Below are 21,867 nucleotides of genomic sequence, written 5' to 3' on the forward strand. Positions count from 1 at the left end.
CACTACATCAAACTGACTTATATATAGTAAATACATAATATTACAAATAATATAAATATTACAAACAAAAGTATTATAAACAAAATATATTGTTTATAGCACTTATGCCATGGTGATATCAGCTTGGCAATTAATAGTAACACCAACATATAGGAAATACAGCAATCACATGATTGTGACATGGGATGCTCCAATCTTTGTAAACGTTGCCAATTCCCTAGTCACCTAATTTTGACCACGTGACCATGGGAATGCTGCAACAGCCCAAAGAGTGAGGTGAGGGCTGGTCATTTTTTATAACTTTGATTTGTCACTAAAAGAATGGTTGTAAGTCAAGGACTACCTGTATAACTAGCCTGGATGCATTGTCTTTGATTGACAAGAAAGTACACTAATGTCCTGCCCATGGTCTTATAAGGACAATTCCGAAAGACTCCATAAAAGTTCTTGTTATGAAGGCTGGATGTGCATCTGGACAGGTGAAACATGATCCTGACTAGCTATTCCTTATGTTATATTGCGAGAATTATCAGTTTACAATTATGAGTTGACCAGTTGGGAGTCAAGGATTCCATTATCTTGCATCTGTAATGCAGCTATTTAACGACATAAAGATTGACGGAACCTAATTTCTTCATTAGAGCCGAGGTGATGCAGTGGTTAGGGTGCAGTACTGCAGGCCACTTCAGCTGACTGTTATCTGCAGTTCAGCAGTTCAAATCTCACCGGCTCAAGGTTGACTCAGCCTTCCATCCTTCCGAGGTAGGTGAAATGAGGACCCAGACTGTGGGAGCAATATGCTGACTTTGTAAACCGCTTAGAGAGGGCTGAAAGCCCTATGAAGCAGTATATAAGTCTAACTGCTATTGCTATATTCATTACTTTTTGGTTGTTTTTTCTGTACTGAAAAGATTAAGTCCCTTCAGCAAGATTTTACAGTATTCATTGGGTGAATTGCCTTCTTGAAGAAAGATGTCTTGAGGAGGATTACTTTGCAAAATATTATTTTTTATTACACAGTAAAAGAATGCTTAGAATATGAATTTTGGAAAGTTAACAATGGATTAAGAATGCAGCTGGTTTGGAATTATAGTTATGAATTAATTAGACGTATTCCTGTGGGAAATGGAGATTGGGTTTTTTTTAAAGAAACATAATGAGACTTAAAGGTTCAACACTAGAGGGAGCTAAAAGATAATACATTATTTTTGTTAAGGAAATAAAGAATGGGGCAATAATTTCTTAATAAATACTGGTCTTCAAAATTACTGGATATGATAGAGAGAGCGCATGTTAATGAAATTACAGAAGGAGAAAAAGTTACAATGGACAATTTTGAAACTAATTTGAAGGTAGATTTAAAATGGTAAAGCAATGAGAAGAATATGGAGAAAGATGTAGTAGACACACAAATGAGACTGATGGATGTCTCATTCCATAAAGTAGGTGTACAGTTTTTAAATCGGAAAAGGGATTGGGATAACTTTCTTACTGGATCCTCAAACTAAGCTCTGTTAAGATCCTGAAGAACTTCAGAAGAAGTGATTTAAGGGGGGGGGGCTTTATTTATTGGATATGCTCTGATGAATTATGTTAATGTTTTGAAGAATTCTTGGCTTAAAAAATATGAATAGAAATTAAGCTCTATTTTTGAAGAAAATTGAAAGTTAAGATTCTTAAAAATTCAGGGGAGGAATACAATGTTGTCTTATTTAATCAAGGTTAAAATTGAAAATTAGTTATATCTGGTTCCCCTTACAAGATTTATACTGACAAAGAACAAATGCTGAGTTTATGGGATTTTGTTTCTTAGTTAAGATATGAGTTATGTTGCATTTAAGAGAGGGTGATTCTCTAGTAAAATCATTTTTATTTTATGGCATGAATATGGAAGTTCCTTCTCCCCCCTCTTTTTTACACCTTTTCCCCTTCCTTCGTTTATGTTTGCAGTTTGTATTCATTGTTATTCTTATTTGTAATTCTTAATAAAACTCTTTGAAAATAAGAAACATAGCAAAGTGTAAGAATACCTAGCATATTTGGGGGGGGGGACACGTCTCAACCTTAAAAGAGAAACCATTTTAATCCACTTACATTCCAAATAATCCAAAGTGAAGAAAAATGAAGAGAGACAAAAAGAGCAAAAGATAGTGAGAAACTTTCCTAAACAAGGACAGTAAAAAAATCATTATTTCTAGCATCATTAATAAGAGCAAGCAAGGCTGTGTTGTGTACATCAAAAAATCATTCATTTTTCATTGTATGCAGCGTACATTTGAACCACAGAATGTGAAGAGAGAGGTAGAGAATTTAGAAGCTGCGAATATAACGGTATTTACAGGATATGAAGAGCATCCATGAAATGTGGCTGGCAGATGTGGGTCTTATACAAGAGTACATCCTTTAGAATTTACATAATAAATACTGCAAAAATCATACAGATAGTCCAGACAAAAGATAGTTTAAAAAACTAAGCCCCGGGGCCCCATGCAGCCCTTCAATTCCATTTCTTCTGCCTTCCCACCCAATCTTTCTAATTTATGGCTCAAAATACACACACTCCCAGAAATCCATCTGATGATAATGTCAAAAGCAATAGCACAATTGCTGAAAATATCAGTGCAAATTCTAACCTTTGTAACTGGAAAATAAATAAAAATAGTGTAAATCTTAATGTTTAAAGAAAAAAAATTCCTTGCTAGGGAAACAAAAATAATAAAATTTTGTCTCCTTCCTTCCTTCCTTCCTTCCTTCCTTCCTTTCCTTCCCTCCCTCCCTCCCTCCCTCCCTCCCTCCCTCCCTCCCTCTCTCTTTAAATTCATTGGGCACCCAAGTCACCCAGTGAACTCCATATTCATGATTTTAGGCTGCCCATTTTGCATTGTTCCTCCCTTCCTACCCTTTCCCCACCCCCAAAATGAAGCATGAAAATGAAATATGTCTCCTGATCACCAAAATGTTCTCCCTTCCTGATTTACATTACACACCCAGTCAAGGACGATGAAAGTTGAAATCAAGCTATGCCACTTAGCTTTATCACCTGATGATTCCTATTTAGCAATAAGGAACATATATAGGATACACATAAATCCACCGAAGGAATCTTTGCAATAGAAAAAAAGGTAGTTCAGGATATGCCACATTTTAGAAAAATCCAATCAAACTTAAAGAGATCCGGAGAGGGGCAACAAATAATCTGGGGGATGGAAATGAAGTTTTAGAAAATAAAGGTGTGCCATAATATGTCATAGAATCATAAATTGGATGGGAAAATTTAGGCCATTAATCTCAATTGTCTGCAGCACGCAGGAATCTAGATTAAGCCTTCTACATCAGAGGTAGGGAACCATGGACGCTTTATCACTTGTGGACTTCAGCTTTATAATCTACTAGCCAATAACCCGGCATTAGCCAGGTATTTATTTTTAGGGGAAAAATGTCTGGACCAAACATAATTTCTAATGTTGGATTTTCCCCCTTACCAGAGCCCCCTTGTGCAACTCCACTGCACAGTAGAAGCCATTTTACGGCAGTAGAGTAGAAGCCATTTTAAGGCACAACAGGCTGTATTTTAACAGAACACCCCCCCCCCCGAGAGGTTTTAGTGGTGCCTTATCCCCATAATATTTTTTTCCAGAGAGCAAGTCATCTGTGTACCAAGTTTGTTAGAAATTGCTCGAGGCGTTCCAGAGTTATGCTGGAACACACACATACATATACACAGACACACACACACAGAGCCATATATATACGTATACATCTCCACTTGCAATCTCCTAGCCAGGCTGATGAGGAACGCTTGATAGGCACCTTTGTAATACCTTTCTTGAGTCAGCTAAGTATGTAAATACCTGGTAGAATGTCACACAGAAAAAAGTCCTCAGCTTTTAATAGTACCCGCAAGCAGCTCAAGAGCCTTAAGTTAAGGAAGAAAAATTCTAGTTAAAGGCTATGAAAATTTATTAATATTGTGTTTACCGAGGCCTTATTTTCTGGGAAACAGGGTAGTAAAAATAATTCATCAGAGGAATGAATTGCGAGGAAATGGTAAACTCTCCTTCAGTGGACATGCTCAAAAAGAGGCTGAAAATAGCAATATGTCTGGTATGTCTGGAATCCTGAACCTGTGTTTAAATTTCCCATTTCATTTCTATGTTTTTATGTCTTCTTCTTGAATCACAAATGTCTGTGTTTGTGCACTTACATGCCTTCCTTCCTTCCTTCCTTCCTTCCCTCCCCTCCCTCCTTCCGTCCCTTTCTCCCTGATTTGTTTTAATGTATTTCTTCAAGCACACATACATAAATTCACATACTCCCAGATAATCCATCTCATGAAAACACATCAACAATATAAAAATTACTGGATGGGATAGATGAAAATTAAAAAATAATTTTAAAAAGATGCTGCATGAAGTTGACAGAATCACCTCTGCTCCCTTACACTATCTGCTACAAGGATAAAACCAGAGGCAAACAGGTTTGTAGCAATAAAATGATTGGAAACCCAGAGTGTACCTTGTAGCAGAAACTAACATGAATGTTTAACATATTATATGTTTTGGGCCCTGAATTGAGACAAATAAATGATTCAGAAATCTACAGGATTTCAGAGTTAAAATAACGGCAAAAAACCCCCAAATCCCTGTTCAGAAGGTGAAGAAACCCCACAAAACCCGAGAAATAATCCTTCTTTTAGAGTAGTGCTTCAGTGTTTTAACAGAAAATTATTGTAATTGTGATGCTTCTGGCACGAATAAACAAACATAGAAAATGAAGTAAAGATAACGAGGTTGGGAAAATCCAGACTCTAACCCCCAATTAGGCAGAGAAATTCACTGAATGATTTTAAACTGGTCATTCTCTCTCGTCCCAGCTTCATTTACAAGGTTGTTATGAGAACAAATAGAAGGAAGAAATGATATACACATTGCCTTGAATTTCTTATTAAAAGGCAGGATATAAATGCAATAGGTAGATAAGTAGAAGTCAGCAGAAGAGCCATACCACTGTAAGAAGGAAAACATTCCTATATATTTATAACAAAATAATAAGAGAAGAATTAGGTCACAAGTCAGTAAAATGCATAATAACGAAGACACGTTTAGCTGAGATATTAGTCAGATGGAAAGATTGATTTTAAATCTACCAAAACATGATTTAGAAAATCCTTATAAAACAGAGAAAAACTACAAATTGCAAATACTATCCAAGGCATTCTTTCTAGAAGAATAATGTCAAAGTGGAAAATCTAGAGAAAGTGTATACAATAGGAGAATGTACTCAATAGAATAGACTATAATTCTTTATTGGACACAAAAGGAATTTGTCTTCAGTACATTAGGTCTCATTGTACATAACAGCTATAAGTGATAAATAAAGCAGGAATTTGGAGGAATGAAATAGGAAATTATGTAAAAATTGCTCAGAATAGGGGTATGAGAGTGCTAGAAAGGTGCAAAACTATAGTAGAGCCAAGGATCAAAAAATAGGTAGAGCCAGGATAGAAAAATCATTTCTCCTATTTTCAATGGTGGCAATATTTTGGACAAGTTCCAGAAGTCATAAGGCTTGTATCTGTAACTTAGAATGTTACGATGATTAATAAACTGATTTAAAGATTTGTGGAAAATCAGTGAGTTAATAAAATGACTTTTGTTTAAAGTAGATCAAATAATCATATAAAATCAACAAAATTACTAGGAAACATTCAAAAGGAGACTTTGGCAAAATGTTTTGGAAGTGGTAAATATGTAATATACTATATTGATGTGGTATGGTAAGGTACCCACATATTTTATAATATTAAAAGAATATTAAAAAATTACTGGCTTTATAAAATATAATCAGAGATTAAAACATGCAATGAAAGCTGCTGCTGTATTTATCAACTGAACATCTAAGTTTGGCTGAAGAATAGAATTCTCTGTATTTATAAGTATGTACAGAGAATTGACAGGGAAATTGTATGGGTTATGATCAGATGGAATAAAGAGACACATATAAACATGCTGAGCTACAGAAATTCCAGTAATAGGTATCAGTATCTATTTGTCCAAACACAAGTAAACAAGTGGTTTTTTTTTATTTTTTCCCCAAAACTAAATGAAATAAGAAGCTTTTTTTTTTTTTAATTCGAGGTAAAAATAAAGTATGGCAACAACAACCCACAACAAAATAGGCAATCAGTTCAATGAAATTCCTCGGAAAATTCCAAAAGACACAACCTACAGATTCCCCATAGAATAAATTTTTCCTGACACCGTTCTCAGATGTATCCAGAGCAAAAAGGCAGAACAAAATAGCAAGAAAATGACTAATCAGAAAGATGCTCTATAATAAGAAACCAATCTTAAATAATCAGGAAACAGATCAAAGGCAGCATTTCAACGTGATCAGACAAAGGTCTGGATGCATTACGCACCAAGATGAGAATGGGTATTAAACAGTACTTTCAGATAATAAATAAGGGAATGTTTTGCTTTTAAAAGGGAAGTTATGGTGGCTTGAACTCTGTAGGAATGCATTATGTCAGAATACTTGGGAGATAGGCTAGGACAACCAAATTCACATACTATGATGGTCTAAAGGAAATGCCATCAGACTTTTTTTTATAAGAAAACTAGAAATAGCAGACTTTCTAGCAACCAAGCACTATTGAAACTTCTCATTTCTGAACTTGAATGCACCTGAATTGCTAAGTCGTCACAGATGGAATTTACTTTCCTGAAGTTATGAAATGGCCTTGGTTTATTTGCTTTAATCTGAATCCGTTTAAATTATATATATATATATATATATATATATATATATATATATATATATATATATATGTATGTATGTATGTATGTATGTATGTATGTATGTATGTATGTATGTGTGTATATATATATATATATATATATATATATATATATATATATATATATATATATATATATATATATATATATCATCTTCATCAAAGGTAGTAGATACTGAATGAGATTTACATTCAGTATCTCTAAATTGGAGTTAGAAGTGGCTAACATGGTTTAAAAACTTGAATTAGCTATTGTGCAATAATGTTTTAAAGTCCTTTGGAAATATGTTTTAAGAAGAAAAGGAGAAAAGTAGAAAGGAAGTAATTTTTCAGGAAGATTTGTTTGCCAGTGAAAGGAGAAACTTCCATGCTTTTAAAACCAAACATGGGAAACAATGATGTTTTATAAACAAGCAAACATCTTTATTATGGTCAGTGGCAGAGGTGGTATTCAGCAGATTCTCACCAGTTCTGGCAAACTGGTAGCAGAAATTTTGAGTAGTTCAGAGAACCGGTAAATACCACCTCTGACTGGCCCTGCCCCCATTTATTCTCTGCCTCCTGAGTCCCAGCTGATCAGGAGGGAATGGGGATTTTACAGTATCTTCCCCTGAAGTGGGGTGGGAATGGAGATTTTACAGTATCTTCCCCTGCCATGCCACCAAGCCACACCCACAAAACCAGTAGTAAAAAAAAAAAATTAAATCCCATCATTGGTCAGTGGTCACAATTATGGACAGTTTACATAAGAATATGTAAGCTAATGAAAAATATAAATAAAACTATTAGAATACTAAAATAAGAAGAGTTCAATACTAAATTATAAAATCGTGATTAAAATGTTAAAGTACTACATAGTCAAACTAAGTGAATAAAGTATTTTCTTTGTGTACTGAAACTACAGTAATAAAATACTGGCTTGAAAAGCTATTAAAATATTTAAAAACTTCAGGTATGACCCTTTTAATCCTTTAATCAATTAATCATAATTACAATTTGGAACTGGTGCCAATATTTATGTACATTTCATTTCATCAATATACCACACCATCAATCTTAAATTCTCAATTTTTTGCTTATTATGACACTGTATTTGGATCACTGCTGGAGAAAGGTTTGCTACTTGCTATGAGATTTTCTGGATCTTACCTGCCAGTAGATAAACATAAGTATTTATGTATCATTCATAGCTATCTGAATTTTTTGTATTGGTCGCTCACAAAGTACTAAAAGTATTCCTAAACAAGCATAATTTTTGAAGAAAAGGCCAATATTTCTAGCACACATTTGCAGATGGACCGAGTCTTTCATTAGTATCATATCTATCCTTAAATACTTCTGAAAGAAAAACATTAAAGAGGGCTAAAGGGCATACTCTGAGATATTTTGGAAAAGTAAATTGCTTAGATATTGAGCTACATAGTTGCATAGGTTACAATTTTTTAGGAGGTTTATAATCCTATTGCTGGTTACTTCATGAATGCCCATAATAGAGGCTATCGTGTGAAATATGTACCATAAGTAGCTACAAATTCTATTGAGTCTGATTTTGAAATTGCTTTAAATCATTACTATGTCGAGCCACCAGGGGGCATTTAGTGTAAAAATGTAATTATTGCCAAAAGTAAGCTACACAGACAGATACACCAAATTATGATAGCAGTATTTGCTTAAGTAATTATTTGGGAGAACATCCTTTCAGGAAGACTTACTTTTGCCTAAAGACATTTAGCCATACATTTAATATTTCATAGACAGAAAAGGCAAACATCTCAGTACAAACTTTTATATTCATTTTGTCTTCTCACTTAAATGGATGGCTAATAATTTTAACTCGCCTAGTAAACATGTTTTAAATACAGTTGACATGTAGAGAACAAGAAATAAGAATGTCAACTAACCGATATTTCGATTGAACTTTTGGTTATCTTCACTTGAATGCCATAAAATGTATCCACACAATGTGATTAAAAATGTATATTGCAGAAACTATGGGGTGCACAGGCACAATATCCTGAATTAGGCATATCTCCTCAGGCCAGTTCTGCACAATTACTTTCAAGCACCAGGTCCTTTTACCTGAGACAGTCCCTACATTCCAGGATGGATTTTAAGACATGCCCAATTTTTTGTGCTAAATGAAGAGATGGAAGATGCCACAGAAGGCAATTTTCCTATGTGTAGGTGCTGTGTGGTTTCCTATGAATTGCCTGGAGCAGAAACCTTTTTTGGCTGGGAAAAAACTAATGAGTTGCCTTTAAGGAAAGGGACAGAGCTCCAGAAGATTTAATCGATTTTTGTAAGACCAGCCAGAAAAACAGCAAAAAGAAGTTCACAGCAGCTTGTGCCCTCAAATTGCTGTTTATCCTAATCTACAGACAATGGAGTGATAAAGAATCAGGCCCAGTATTGCAAATATTTGGACACTTCCTCAAGATTAATTTAAAGCATGGATGAATCTATTCTTGTTTCTGCAAAAAAACCCAAAACAACAACAATTCTCCCCTCCCAAACATTGCTGTCACAAATGGAAGTTGTCCAGATTCTCAGCTCCATTCTGGTTCTGGAATGTCTAGAGTGGCTCAGTGCCAAATTTGTCTGTCTTCATTGGCAGATTTTTAATATGGCCCCTCCTTGGTTTGTCTCCTTTTCTTTCTGACATTATTATTATTTTCTCTCTGCCAATGTTATCTGCTGGCAGAAAGCATGCAGAGGTCAGGTCATTCAAACAAGGTAGTGAAAGACTGTTGGGCCAAGTTCAGAGTGATCTAATGGTAGAAAAGAAGTGGTATGTGGATGCCAGCCAGAAATTAGAGAGAAAAGACACAAGCGTACTGCCAGGATTGCTCATATTTACTGTCCTTCACCAAGGGCCTGCAAAGAAAACAGATTTTACATAGCACATTGCTGTAGTGTAACTTTATTATTTTAAGCGCAAAAGCTTACTTTAATAAAGCTTGGGATGACACAACAAAAGACTATTTCAGTTCTGGTCTGGGTAAGTGTTAGGGTTAGAGTCAGGATCATATGATTAAGTGGTAACATACTATTAGTGCCAATTGAAGCTGGGGAAAGTACTAAAAGCATGAGGTTCTGGGTAGGAATTATCACATACTATTTAGTAAATCTTGGCATTCTCCTCATATATTCCACAATTGTTTAAAGTCAGTCTATAATTCTCTTTCAAACAACTTCTAAGTAGAAAACTAGGGTATTGGAGGCATCATTGCTAAGATAATTTTTGGTGCTTGGGTGAGATATGAATGTTTTGTCCCTATATGTAATCTATACATGTGAAAATGCATTTTTTGGCTATTCTCCCTTTAAATTTGGCCTTCCACAAATGAAGAGCACAGCAGAACTTGGATCAAAATATAAAAGTCCTTTCAGTATATGGTGAACCAAACAAAACAGGAGTTTTCAGCGATCCAAGATTTTCTTGAATCATATCTTTTGATAAGATTTTATACAAATCTAGAGTTCTTTAAAAGTCAATCAATTTCAACAAATATTACAATAGTGGGATATAAGGTGTTTTTCTGTCATCCTAGGCAAGGTGCAGAGAAGAATCTGCATTTATTTTTCCTGTTTTTCAAACATCAGTCCAAAATGAAGAACAAAAAGCAGACACGATTTAAATAAAATCAGACAGAAGGTAAACTCCTTCATTGTCTAACGCACAGCTACGGTCTTTGCTAGTGGTTCCTCACTCATGTACTACTGGGTATAAGCCTGCATAGCTTTTCAAGATCAACAACATCAAATCTATTGGCCAGTTTGCAAGGCAAATCAATAAAAAAAACATAGCAAAGTACAGAAGACATATCGTGAAAATCCCAAGAGACAAATGGGGTTTTACATTACTGCCTTCAGATAATAAATAAGATCTTTTTTTAAAGTATCTCTCAAAGAGTTAGAACAGTACATTTTAAATTAATTTGGATTTTCATGTACATAGATATTTCCATATACATGGATAATTCCATATACATGGATATTTCCATATACATTGGATTTCCTTGCAGTCCAAGGGACTCCTGTGAGTCCCTTGGACTGCAAAGCGATCAAACCAGTCAGTCCTAGAGGAGATCAACTCTAACTGCTTTTTAGAAGGCCAGAGCCTGAAGATGAAACTCAAATACTTTGGCCACTTAATGAGAAGGAAGGACTTACTGAAGAAGAGCCTAATGCTGGTAACAATTGAGGGCAAAAGAAGAATGGGACGACAGAAAATGAGGTCGCTGGATGGAGTCACTGAAGCAGTCGGCATGAGCTTAAGTAGACTCTGGAGGATGGTAGAGGACAGGAAAGCCTGGAGGAGCATTGTCCATGGGGTTGCGATGGGTTGGACATGACTTCACGACTAACAACAGCAATAATACAAGATCCAATTTAAGCAGTTGTTTTTGGTTAATGTTTCTACTACATTGTTATATTATCTTGACAAGGATAGAGAGGACTCTCACTTCCCCTCCCACAAGTTACTCATGAAATGTAAGACTTCTTTGGCACTCAAGGCTGCAGTAACAAGAGAGCTCTGCAGGCCCTTTCCATTGAAGCAATGACAGCATCAATGCTTTTTAAGAAAATTGAAGGTGATGCACCATTCTAGTGACTTCCTCTCACTCTTATTCCTAGCAAGCAAGTTTATTTTTTCACATTTTAGAAGCAATGTGATCCAGCATAGCTATATGTATGACTCAGGTGAGAAAGCATTCAAGGGGTATGGATGCTTCAGATCATATCAGTATCGTCTCTATTGTTACAAAATCTGTAACAACAGCTAATATTTCAACAAGTTCATGCTTTCCACAGTTCTTGAGTTGACTTGCATTTTCCACAATATTTTTGTTTACTTCTTCCTCTTACAAATGTCCTAATTTCTTGCTTTAGGACTATCAGCTGATCAAAACGTTTGCTTACATTCCTCAGCTGCAAATTACATGGTTCTTCGCTGAAACCCTGCATTAGAGAGTCAGCAGGGTATAGTGGTTAGAATGCTGGTCTAAAACCAGAGACACTGGCGTTCCATCTAGACCAGAGCTTGATTCTAACCAGATAATTCTTTCTCAGCCTAATCTATCCTGTGTTAACTCAATGAGCATAAATAGGAAGAGAGAAAAGAAATGTGTTATGTGCTATTATGATATATGTTATGCTGGTTTGCTTCCATAAATGTAGTCGTTGTGGCAACCTAGACTGTTATTAGTAAGGAATATTATATTCTGTTTTCTACATTATATTGCATTAGCTATAGAAACATTCTTAGTTACAAAAGTCATTGCTAGTTAAGGAGATTGCAGCCAGGAAAAAAAATGTTAAAACTACAATTTTATGGACATTGTTATGCAAAATATTTATCTTGCAAATGAGGAAAACATGAAGAGTCATTTCATAATGCATAGGGGACTTGTAAAAAAAAAGCTACAAAAATTTAAATATATGTAACAATACCTAGAATGTTAAAAATAAATATTCAGCTAGAACCAGAATTTTTCTTGTTGGGCTTAATGGACAGTCAAGAAGCAGTGGAAGATTATTTTTATATATGATTACTGTACAGCTATATGCACAAAAAATTGAAAGGCTGTGAAATGCCCACAACAGAGGAATGGTGCCTTGAGATGACAGAATTAGCAGACTGGTAAAAATTAACTTGTTTGATTTGTGAAAGACCAACAAACTGTTTATCAGTGACAAGAATCCCCTTATTGAATGTTTTGCTGAAAAAGAGAGAAAAATGAACTTGTTATTTATGGGTTTGAAGATTAGAAAGAAGGAAATTATGGAAGAAGAAATTATGGAAAGAAGGAAATTATGATGTAACCTTAGAAATAGAGGATAAAATACAAATGTATTTATAAACATTATCCACAAAATTGTTAATTGCTTAACAATTTTGTAATTGTTATAATTCTTTATAATCTTTTTTTTTACTTTTGCCTTTTCTATTTTTTATTCTATTTCCTTTTTTTCACTATTCTTTCTTATTGTCTTTGTTTCTTTTATAATATTTGTATTTTCTCTTGTTAATTTCCCCCTCAATAAAAACTATACTAAAAAAGAATTTGCTATGCAAAATAGAGTTAAACTTTCAACACCTTCAGCTAACTGAAAATAAAGTGAGATATAAACAAATAAAAAAGTGTTCACTATTATAATATATATATATTATTGCTGGTTTGCTTTCATAAATGTAGTCATTGTGATATGCTAGACTGTTATTAACAAAGAATTCTGAAAAAGAACGCAATTCATTATAACCATTCAATTTTTCCCCATTCATAATTCAGGAAAAGAACAATTCCAACTATACTCAGAAAACTCAGGAATCTTTCCAATGATAACATCTTAAGTATTTTTTTCCAATGCTGAAGGAGGAACATCAACTGGCCTTCTATCGACACTTGTCATGTGAATATACCAATATGATAAATCTCATATTTTCTCAGGGAATTTTACTCATTCAGCATCATTCAGAAATGTCATTGTCTTTTTACATTATTGCCAATTTTTTCATACCACAAAATATCAAGTAGTGAGAAAAATAAAACATCCCTGCATGAAGCTTTTTGAATGATAGCTCTAGAAGTTACTCCTCTACAAGCATCCATTTTCAAATAGTCCCAAAGCCATCCCTCCCTCTGTTCTCATTCTATAGGAAGTTTGAGAGTTGTATTAGATCACTTCAAAAGTCTGTTGAGTCCGATTAATTGAATCAGTACCAAAAAATTTTTACCTTAAAAATACATTGAGCTACAGTTTTCTAGGGAGACATAACAAGACAACCAATTTCGTTGTTTTAAAGTACAATGACAATAAAGATTATACTTATACTTCTAAAGATTTCCTTTTAAAAAAGCCTTTAAAATGTATAATGTTAGTAAAAGTTAGGACATGATAAAAGCACATAGCAATAGAAAACGTAATTCATATTACATTATTTTAATTTTTCAACCCCAGGAAAAGTGCTTTCTATAAGATGATTTACAAAATTTAAACAAGTTAAAAGCAAACCTTGATTTTAAAAAAAGCTAAGCGGAGCTGAAGCATCTATGACTACAGTTAATGTATTATTTTTTCCATGGTTTTTCTAAAGCAAGAAGGAATGTGCTCTTGAAAAACATAGGTTTCTTACAAATGGATTTTGGTGGTGGTGGTGGTGGTGGTGGTGATGATGATGATGATAATGATGACAACCATGCCATACAGACACATATACAAGTATATACACTTTTGTGTATCATTAAATACATATATAACTCCTGTAACAAATGAGTGAATGAGCCTTGGAAATACCATTTTGATATAACCCAACTATCATGAATTCACTATTTCAGTGGCCTTAATAAGCATCCTTAATTCCATCTTGAAGTTATCTAAACTAATGCACTTGGTTTTCTCTACCAGAGTTAGATCAACCTTATAAGAAGCCCCCAAACAATTAGTGACATCCTCCTCACTTAAGTGACAGAAAAGCTCAGATATTCACCTTGCTTCTTCCATGATGAAACATAAATAACCCATGCCAACTCAAACTGGCAACTCAGCTCAAAATTTACTTCATTCAGCATCATGTTTCCTGCAGTGGCAACCCAACTGATTAAAGGAAGCCCATAGAATATGGAAGTAATTGCACTCGTATTCCCTAGCAACCATTATTTATATTCAAGGTGTACACCCTGAAACAAAGATGAACCCAGCTTTCTAAGTGAATGAAACTGAATGGAAATAGATGACTATTTCCCTGGGTTAAACAATAGACATCAAGACTATCTTCATACTATGAGAGAAAATCTAATTCAAGTGCAAACATGTAAAACTAAAAGGCATGGTAGCATTTTCTAAATATCTAAATTGTGAAGATTTTTTTTCTCTCTCTCTCATCTCTCATCAGATTTCATTTCACCTCTCCCATCTAGGTCTTTGAAAAGATTGTTGAAGAACTGGAGTTTGAAAAGTGAGGCAGGAGTGTTGCTATGTATGTATAGATGGATTGATAGAAATGGGTAGATATTTGAATTTGACTGGCTGTATAAAGTGAATTTTGATCTCCTTCACAACTGAATCAATGATCAGTGCAGCCGGAGGCCTTTGGACCACCTTTCACACATGAAGACAACTCCCAATAGCTGCTTTAGAGCATAATATGAATATAATTGGTATTCAATAACAGGAATAACGTGTATGCAGTTGGGTGCAGCCTGCAGGCTTTCAGCAGAGGTTGTGACCACTTTTAGGTCAGTGGATCAACCTATCTTTTTGGGGGAAAGAATCTATAAAGAGGCTGTGGAAGCTGTAGTCCCAGTCTGCTTCACAGCCAAAGCAACATTGCAGCGTAGGAGCAAACCCAGCAACACAATCGAAAGGAATGGTCCCTCAACTTACCAGCTGGACCTGTTGGAGCTAAGCATTTTGCCATGGTCTGTTACCTCTAAGCACTTTAGATTGTCTGTATGGAGTGTCTTATACTGGCATAACAGTGAACAATGAATCCTGTCTTCAGGCAATTTTAGCAATTAACTGATAATGAGGATACTGTGGGTTGATACTATATCCTCAGCAAACAAGAATGGCCATCTTTGCTACCGTGGCACAGAGGCAGTATGGATGGACTCTTAATCAGTCAACCATGCTCTGTTTCAGAACTTATTTCTTGTTTTCCTCCTCATTCAATTAGTTATCATTTTGTAGCCTCTGAGTATATTCGGTCCTTGTTCCATCTTTTTGATATTTCCTTCAGGTTTTATTTCTGCTAAAACTGAGGGGAATATTTTTATAACACTAAGGATTGTCCTGGCTCAGTTGATATTTGTATACAGATAGTGCTGTTTGGCTTCCAAACAGTTTCAAAAATGGAAATACAGAGGAAGCAACATCTTGTTCCTCTTGTTAAAGCAAAATCTAGCGTTATATTTGCTGTTGGTCAAAAGAGAGTGTTACAAAATCAACGCAGAAGACGTAGCAGGCATCTATAAAGCCTAATGACATTAGGGTTATACCACCTGCTGAGTTAACCTCTGTGAAGCTGAAATGGCCACATTCCAGTGTTCTTAATCCTGATTCACACATTTTGTATAACCATAAATGGACAGAGGGATCATTGAGTTGCTTGTATACAGAAAGAAAAAATAGGTTGTGTGAAGCTTCCCTTATTTCCTGGGGAATGTGTTGAAGACTGGGGTGCGAAAAAATAATAAACATGTGCACATGTGAGTGGAAGATTTGAGATGCAGGGAAATAGATGGAATGGCTTTGAAGTTTTTTTAAAGACACATGTCAAACCCCCTCCCTGCCCATTTCCGTTTTCCCAACTGTTTTGAGATATGCCTATCTCCAGGGGTCTGGAAAGAATGAAATTAAGAAAGAAGAAGAAGAGATAAACATTTTGGATTCCAATAGATGAAAGATACTGAAATTCACAGCAGGAAATAGGAGAAGGGGGAGCTTGCCAGCATTGGTAGACACACATTCTCAAGCTGTCCCCAGAATCCAAAGCTAGAAGAATGTTTGAGAGGAGAAGTGTCCATTTTGTTTCTGTACCAACAAAAATTCCCTTTCTGTCTCTTTTGCCTGCTTCTCAATCTCTCCAGTGATAAGGTCAAATTCATACAAAAGCTTTGGAAGGACAACAAGAAAACGTTTGCTTAATTTCTAGGGTGTGGAGTTTTCTGACCTTACTTTCTCAGAAGATTGTTTTCAGAGTTGGTCCAAAAGACAATACTGCATACCCTGAGCCATTCAGAAAGATGTTGTTTTCTCTGGAGAACCAAACATTCAAAAGTAGAAATCCCCACCTTCTCCTTGATTGGATTGTTAAATGGCAAGATTTTCTTCCACCTATTTTAACAGGCTGTCATTATAATAAACAAGAATTATTTCAGCAAAGGAGCTGTGATGTAGCGATTACCTAGAGTAACTATTCTATTACAGGGGGAAAAGAAGACTTTACTGCAAAGTGTACTGCGAATTAAAGGCCAATCTTTTGAGTGTTTACCTAAACAAATACGTCCACCACAGTTGCCAACTGAGAATAACATACCATAGACTGAATGAGGTGAACTCTAGCTTGCAATCATTGAAACATTTTTTAAAAACCACCCTCTTTTCTTTCCACTCCTCTCTTCCTCCTCTGTTGTTTATCTTCTGCTGAGTTTTTGATTTTCAGCCATTTAAGAGTGGTTTTTTTCTCCCTGTGCTCTGCTAAATGCTGTCCAGATTTTTGTGGTATATTATTATAGCATAATACTGTATTGTTGGAAGACAAGGGTCCTTCTGAATCTCATCACTTAGGCAGTGCCATGGTCAGGATCCTGACTCAGGCTTTCTCAGTCACTGCCTCCCTTCTTTTGAACAGTGTAATATCCTCCTGATACTAAACAGACCCCGACTCTGTTAGCTTCCCCCAAAGCCATTAACACTTGGCTACTACTTCAGTAGGCCTTTGAGGGTTAAGTGAGTCTTTTCAGTCTCTCCTCACATGGAGGCTGTTGTGGTTGTCCCTCAGTGTGTGGGATGTTACTCATTCGTTTATTTTATTATGATGTTTTCTTTTAGTTTTAATCTTATTACTGTAAGTGGCTCTGAGTCAGACATGCCTGGAATAGCATATAAGCCTAGTCAATTAAAGAGTAATAAATGAATACAAAATACAGGGTCCTATGCAGGAAGATGAAGAAGAGAAGACACTGTTCTTTTGAGATGTGTTACTTTGGGGGTAAGGGAATTTAATAGCTATCACCATCATCATCACCATCATCATCAACATCATGATGCATGTTGTGTTCTTATGCCCAGTTTAATCACTTCTTTGTCTTCTTCTTCATTAGATAATGATATATAGTACAGTAGTTACATTCAGTCCGGCAAAGGAACCTTCATGAGAAAAATAGTTTTAATCATTGTCTTTTAATAGTGATAGAAACCACATTTCACACCATCTGGGAAATGTCTCAAGGTTTTTTCAGCATGTATGAGCTCAAAAAGCAGATACTTTTTTGAGGAAAAAAATGATTTAATAGAGGAGCCAAGGGCATGAGTAATACATTGGTAGTCTTCAAGATTTTTATTTCCTTTCTCCAAACTAATGCTAGGGTACCACTTATGGCTCCCACACCATACTATGTTTAAAGGAGGGGGGGAGACTCTAGAATGTTGCCAAAGCTTTGTGTGGATTATCACTATGTTTCTTCCTAGGGTCATATCTGAAATAACAATGTGAGAAGTTCAAAATCTCCAGGTATGGGATTAAATACTTTGTGTCTAAAGCAAATCAATTTCAGTGAGTAGGAAAATGTGCCACTCTCTGTTTGGGCATGTAATATGTAGCATATAAGACTTCAAAAGGTAATAGGCTGTTAGAACCTATACATATGCAGTACAATATTCTGTCTTCATACTAGAGGTATCTGTGGAAAGGTAATCAGTCAGTCAGTGAGTTAATCAATCAATCAATCAATCAATCAATCAAAATAGATTACTTTGTGTATCTTCATTGAATTCTTTCTAAAGATGGGGAAATAAGTGGAGAAATTTTTTGATATGCAAGTGCTGGAAAAAAAGTAGGGAAATATATAGTCTGTAACAAATACAGTGGGTGCCTTTCCTAGTTTATTATGTGGAAGTGAAAATTGGCTTTGTTAGGAGACACATAAAAGGTTGAATGGAGAAGAAAAGGGAAAAAATGTGTAATACAACAAAATACATGGAGTCAAAATGAATAGGTGCCAAATGAATGTTGATACAATGGATTGTGTCCAAAACTGAGACCAATATGAAGGAAGTAAAGGAAGGTGGTTTAGTCAGAAAGATAAAATGAATGAGGATTCAGTTGCAGAACTAATATATGAAGGCAAAGTATATAGGTCAAGAGAAAGTGGAAAAGTGAGAAAATTATGGCTGGGCAGAGTTGATAAATATCTCAAAAGGAAAAAAAAGACAAGAAACTGGTAGAACAAAAGGAAGTGATGTGTGGACATGGTGGAAACAAGTGTTTTGCAAGGATTGTGAAATATGATTTTAAGGCAAACTATGTGTTTTTCTTTCATGCCCTTTAATGTCTTTAACTTACTATTTTTATTCTCAGATTTGATTGCAGAACCTCACTGCTTTTGTCACAATGAGCATATGTTTAACACTGCAATGTGCGTGGCGTGGCATGAGCTGCAATGCCGTGATGCTTTGTATGTCCCTCTATTCCCTTTGGAGTCACCCTAGCTGCCAATGCTCGCAGGTACTGAGGTCTGTCTATAATGACACTTTAGGAACTAATGTTTACCTCAACCTTAGGATAAGCAGGTTGTTCTTATTTAATAGAATGTACTTGTGCTAAATCAAACCTGGCCCACATCCATGAATTTAAATGGTATTTAACTGCACAGTTGAAAAGCAATATTTAAAAACGACCTTGCTTCATTTATTCAACAAAAAATACCTTAAAATCTGACAAAACGTCAAAAAGCCAGATTTATCGGCCTCCTGATGTTCTCCTATTTAATTATCTATGTTGTGACCCAGCCAAATTCTCATTTCCTCAAAAGATCTTCAAACTATCTGCAAGCAAGTCCCATCTTATTTGTCATGGGAAGATAATAATGCCACATCACTTTACAAAGGGTTTTGTAGAACAAGGGTCTCCAACCTTGGCAACTTTAAGACTTGTGGATTTCAAAGCTGGCTGAAGAACTCTGGGAGTTGAAGCCCACAAGTCTTAAAGTTGCCAAAGTTAGAGACCCCTGTTGTAGAATGCCTGCAAAGAATGCCTGCTTTTGGATTATTGTGCCCTTTCAAAGTGGTCACAATTATGTGTTGGTTGATTCTTTCAAAAGTGGTGCTTGATGTAGTTGTGTAGTTGCTTTTCTAATCTAGATGTGGAATGTTCAAAGAGAGGGATCCCTACAGTCATTTTGGAAGGCTCCCTTAACCTAATTCAAAGAGACATATGAAAAACTGGATTATCAAAGGTAAGATCAGCTATACTGGAGAAAGATAAGGATTTATGCAGACTGTGCTTGATAGACATTGTTCTGAATGTTAATGATGGTGACATGACTATATTACTTTTCTGGATGCCCAATCTTATGGAATAATAAGTCTTCAATTAAATAGCAGGGATGTATTTCTGTTCAAAACACCATCCTTTCTTAAAACAGCAGGGGTCCCTACATTTGAGCAGCAGCACAATATTTCCAGTATTCTTCTGTTAGCACCTGGCTCCATTAAATATATTCCCCTGTTGTAAATGTTTGGTGTATCTAACTAGAAACCGGGAGACTCTGAGTTCTAATCATGCCTTGGCATGAAGCCAGCTGAATAGTCTTGGTCCAGTCATTCTCTCTGAGTCCTAGGAAGAAGGCAAAGGCAAAGCCTTTGGAAAGCTTGTCAAGAAAAATGCAGGGCAGTTTTCCAGGCAGTCACTAAGAGTCAATATTAACTCAAAAAAACCCCTTCCCCCCGCCACACTTGTAAATGTATGTGTTATTAAATTGCTGAAAACTTCAGCTTAAAGAAATAGTTGAAGAAACTTGGTATAAGTGTTGCTTTATGCACATCTGTCTGGGAAATCAGAGGCTTTATTTGATGTCATGTAGACTTCCATTTCCAGACATCATATAAACTCTAATCGAAATTTCTTTATCCATGTTATTTTCATTTAACTCTCAGTGCTTCTATATCTGCAGTTTATATTACCAGGTCTTGTAAATGAATGGTGCTTGCAAACAAATTGTCAGTTGATGGAATTACCAGCCATTCAACATTACATTGTTTGCAGGAGCTTGGTTTACATGTCACACAAAATATGGCCTATTTGGTTTTGGTTTAGGGTGCTGCATAAGTCTAGCCACTATGGTTTACAAATTATGGTGTATGGCATATTACGATTTATGGGCCTAGTCAATTGTGCCTGTTCAACAAGCCATAATTTAAAATTGTGGCTTACTGTGATGTGTGAACCCAGACAGCCATACTATTCAGGCAATTTGAGTAAAATCTTGTATTAGCCACTTGTTTCTCATTATGTCTTATACCCATAAACAAATTGTACATCTTAGAATAGAGATTAGTTTTATATTGATAGCTGTAGTTTGGGGATTTTTTCTCTATTCCAGATTGATAAATAGATCAAAGAATAGCTACATTGTATGTATGTATGTATGTATGTATGTATGTATGTATGTATGTGTGTGTGTGTGTGTTTGTGTGTATGTATGTATGTATGTATGTATGTATGTATGTATATAAATCATCATTTTAAAAATCCCACACAATCTATAGAGTTAGGTTGTTAGCTGTATTTATAATATGATCATTTTATGCTGCACATTATCTTTTTATTGAAATGTTCTAAGTGGTACAAAAACTATCCTAAAATATCAAACTCTCACTCACTCCCTTTCTAGTGTGAGGTGAATTACTATCCATGGATCAAGGCTACATCAGGCTTGGTATAGCTGGCCTAGGGCAGAATGCTAACAGCAGGCAGGGCCATGACAATTCCATTTTTGATTTACCAGGAAGGAGAAAATATTAGAAGAATTGCTAACTCAGATCAGGTGATTTGGAAACACTAAAAAGATTCTAACAGTCATTCCTTTGCTGCATTTGGAAGGGCACGATTTGCTATTGGGCACAGAAAAAGAAAATGAAGCCATAGAGGGCTCACTGTCCAATTGTATTAGCATTTTAGGTTATATTATATTGAATCGTGACATATATGAGAACTAGAGTGGGCAGTGGTTAAGGCTTTGGTTTAGGAATAGAAAAAATCAGGTTCTTGTCTACCCTCAGCATTGGGCATTTACTGGTTGACAGTGGGACAGTTTCTCTTCCTCTTATCCAGCCCATCATATCTCACAAGATTGTTGTTGTGGGGAAAAGCTGGAGGAGAGAGCTCCTAGAGGAATATAAATGAATAAATATGTTTGCTGTTGCAGGAAAGTGTTCCCCAGTTGGTTGTCCTCCAGATGAATTGGATTACAGCTTCCATCACTCCTGGAGGCGGAGATGGCATTTGCAAGCAATTAAGCAATAAATCAAACCAAAACTATTTCTTTTATGGAGGCCCAGAC

General features: G+C 35.5%; 1 protein-coding gene across 1 annotated transcript in view; it reads right to left on the reverse strand.

Moving 5' to 3' along the window:
* Positions 1–21,867, reverse strand: part of ALX4 (ALX homeobox 4) — a 69,604-nt gene that overhangs the window by 32,960 nt on the left and 14,777 nt on the right. The gene's annotated exons all lie outside the window — the stretch shown is intronic.

This window comes from Thamnophis elegans, chromosome 1, assembly GCF_009769535.1.
Source record: "Thamnophis elegans isolate rThaEle1 chromosome 1, rThaEle1.pri, whole genome shotgun sequence".
Taxonomy (NCBI): domain Eukaryota; kingdom Metazoa; phylum Chordata; class Lepidosauria; order Squamata; family Colubridae; genus Thamnophis; species Thamnophis elegans.